Genomic DNA, 3,800 nt, shown 5'->3' on the forward strand with positions numbered 1-3,800 from the left:
GTATTCCTGAGAAGCTATAAACCTATGCATTTCTTGCATCTCATTCCCCCCTCCTACATTACCTTGTTGCTGGTTTCTCTCCACCTGTGGATGTCTACCATGGTATCGTACTGCGGCGTTATTTCGCCTCTTCAAAACTTTCGCACCATGGTATACATTTAAACCTATAGTATCGCGGGGTTCCGGCTCTTCTAGTAATAATCCCCCCCGACTTATATCCACACCGAGATATTCACCAATCAAAGTAATAAAAATACCACCTCCTATTATGCTATGTGGTCGCATCCCCCGAACCATAGCTGATAAATAATAACCCACACAATATGGTATACTTACAGCGCTCTGTGGGTCTCGAATACACATATGGTAAAACAAATCCTGTTCATTTACTTTTTCCTTGTTTTTACCCCTTTGTGTAATCGAATTAGCTAAAAACCTATGTATCACTCTTAATTCGGCTCTATCTATATCCAAATAAGAGTAATTTCCCCCTTTGAAACGGTGATGGCTTGTCATTTGACTCCACACACCGTGTGTATCAAAATTTTCATCTATCTTTCTACCGTTTAGTATCAATCCTCTACAATCGGCAGACGCTAATTCCTCAGGCGTATATATACGTAAAGCCTGAGCCATGTCCAGTAAAGACATGTGGCGCATCGAACCGCCTAACAAAAATCTAATAAAAGAACGATCGGTTAAACTAGCTACCCGATCATTCAACTCTATACTACATAACAATTCTTCACACCATACTTTATATACAGGTCTACGTATGGTGAATAAACATATCCAGTCATTAAAAGAAGAATTACCATACCTCTGTACAAGTAATTCCCTAATTGGCCCGGCCAATTCTACAGCTTCTAAGGGTCTCCATTCTATGACCCTCGGTACCTCAACAACCTTAGAGTGAAGAGTATGCAAACCCCGTTGATATTTTGGATAATCTATCCAAAGTCTGTCAAATCTCAGGTTCGGGTGCAACTCTTCCAAATGCATATCGGAAAAGGTCATGACTGGATGAGGTACATCCTGCTTGTAGTAGTTATCCACCTCCTGTTGTTCCAAATTGTCAGCAGGAGCATTGCGGGCTTGGGATGAAGATTCACCCCTTTCATTCTGCAAAACACATCAAACACAAATTTTGTGCATCCAAATATGCATTAGTGTCAGCAAAATCATCAATCAAAATAATTACAATGACATTATCAATTTATATCAAACTTAAGCTTATTTTCACATTTTTATCAAATCTACACTTTTTCAAATAAGCATATACGAAAATTTTCGCCAAGTTCATAAGCATTCAACTCAAATAACATGTCAAAATAATCATTACTAGCAATTAAACAAGTCTCAAATGGCATTATCTTTCAAAAATCAAGTTCATGAATTTTAGACTTGAAAAAGTCCACTTTAATTCTCAAAATCATGTTTAGGCTCTAAGTTTGGATCATTTAACTACCTAGACATGTTACACTACTCAATTTAGCAACAATTCATGACAAAAATCGGCCATAACCTGTTTATATCAAAAAGCCCCAAATTTGCTCAAGAACACAAACCCTAGATTACTCAAAATTTGAAGTTTAAGGCTTCTAATCATGTTAAACAGCATCAATCTAGGTTATACAAGCATAATACATAAACAATTTAAGCATAATTACACTAAAAAGCATCAAAATCAAATTGGGGAAAAAATAGCTCAAGAACATCAAATTTCGAATTAAATGGTGTTTAGGTGTAGAAATTTACCGTTTTTCTTGAGTAATTCTTAGATAGCATCCTTCTCAACATGATTTTAGCAAAAAATTTGGTGATTAACGGTTAAAAATTGGGATTTTTGGGGTTTTTTCTCGGGTTTTTCGGGGTGTTTTTCGCTGTGTTTCGCAGTGTTTTTGTGTGTGGGAGTGAACTGATCGTGCAGCTCTTTTTATTTTTTTTCTGATTTTTGGTCCCTCCGCGAGTCGCGGAGATTTAGGCTCCAAACTCCGCGAGTCGCGGAGTTTGGTATTTTTTTTTTTTTTTTTTTTTTAATGTTTTTGGCATACTCTAATTCAATAAGATTAAAAATAATGATAATAAAATTTCTCGTCCCTCCCTCGGGTAAAGCAATTTCGGTTCAAAGACCTAGTCTTCAACTTACGACGAATTTTAAAAATCATATTCTTAACTTAATGAGATAAAGTAAATTTTTGTTTTTAAATTCACACAACTTAAATATAAAATTCAAAATTAATATTAAAAATTCACACCAAACTTAAAATTTGAAATGCATAAAATTAAAAATTAATATTTTAAAAATTAAAAATTCATACCAAACTTAATTTAAAAATTTATAAATTCATATCAAACTTATATTAATTTTTCAAATATTTACAATTTTAAATATATTGTTTTTACAAAGTTTACAATATTAATTTAAGATTTAAATATTAATTTTAAAAATATGGTAAAAATAAAATTAAAAATCTTTTTGTCTTTTTATCCCACTTTAATCAATCAAATATTATCAAAAATATGCGCCCCTCTTTTCGGTAAAGTAATTTCGGTTCAAAGACCTAATTTAACTCATGACGAATTTTTGAAATATTTTGGGTTGATTGATTAAAGATATTTATACCTTAAGAATAAACGTTAAATTTCGCAGTGATGTAATAAATTTTTGAATGATATCAATAATTTCGGTCGCCAAACCTAATTTTATTCAATACCAATTTAATACTTTTTAGCGAACAAATTAGCGTTTATTATCAAAAGGTTAAAAAAAAATAAAAAAAAAACTGTACAGACATACCTGTGAAATAGATTTCTTAGTTATATGATCTATTCCATTCATAAGATAGTCGGTTTAATTGGTTTTCCATGGCTACATAGGCGTAACCTCGAGCATTCAGTGTCTTTTCTTCTAAACATATGAACGGTCCGTCTCTGCATAAAGTAACAAATTCGGTATTTGAATAGGTTTGATTATTTGAACATTTACCTCCATGTGACCATTTTCCGCATTTGTGACATCTTTCTAGGTGTCGTGCTCTTCTTTTAGCTGCGGATTTTGATTTTCCTTTACCAAATTGTAACTTATTATCTTCGCATCTGGATTCTTTTCTAACTCCGTCCATTCTTTCTCTGATTACTGATACTAATTCATTCGGTAGTATGTCAATGTTACGTTTAGTGATCAAAGCGTGTAGCATTAGACCATGGTTTAGTTCACAGGCAGTCTTCATTTTGTAAAAACCTAAAAAAATAAAAATTCAGAATGGGGGGAGAAGACTAGTTCTTTAGGGTCTGCTAGGGAAAGACCATACGTGTTCCATTTTCGAGAACTACACGAAAACAGACAATCTAACTCTAACAGAAATACATATTATCCTTTAAAGACTTGATTCTCCCCACACTTAGTTAGCTGTGGTGTCGAAATTGTGATTAACTTCGTTGTCGACTTCCATCGGACCATGTATGTAATGTTTAACTCTGTGACCATTAACTTTAAATTCTATCCCATTTGAATTTATCAATTCTATCGTTCCGTATGGGAAAACTCTTTTGACTATGAATGGTCCAGACCATCTTGATTTCAATTTTCCAGGAAATAGCTTGAATCGTGAATTGAAAAGAAGAACTCTGTCTCCTTCTTTAAATTCCTTTGAACTTCTGATTCTTTTATCATGCCATTTCTTCGTTCTTTCTTTATAGTTTAACGAATTTTCGTATGCTTCATGTCTTAATTCTTCTAATTCGTTTAGTTGACTTAATCGTAGACGTCCGGCTTCATGTAAATCAAGATTACATGT

The sequence above is a fragment of the Rutidosis leptorrhynchoides genome, chromosome 9, assembly GCF_046630445.1.
Source record: "Rutidosis leptorrhynchoides isolate AG116_Rl617_1_P2 chromosome 9, CSIRO_AGI_Rlap_v1, whole genome shotgun sequence".
Taxonomy (NCBI): Eukaryota; Viridiplantae; Streptophyta; class Magnoliopsida; order Asterales; family Asteraceae; genus Rutidosis; species Rutidosis leptorrhynchoides.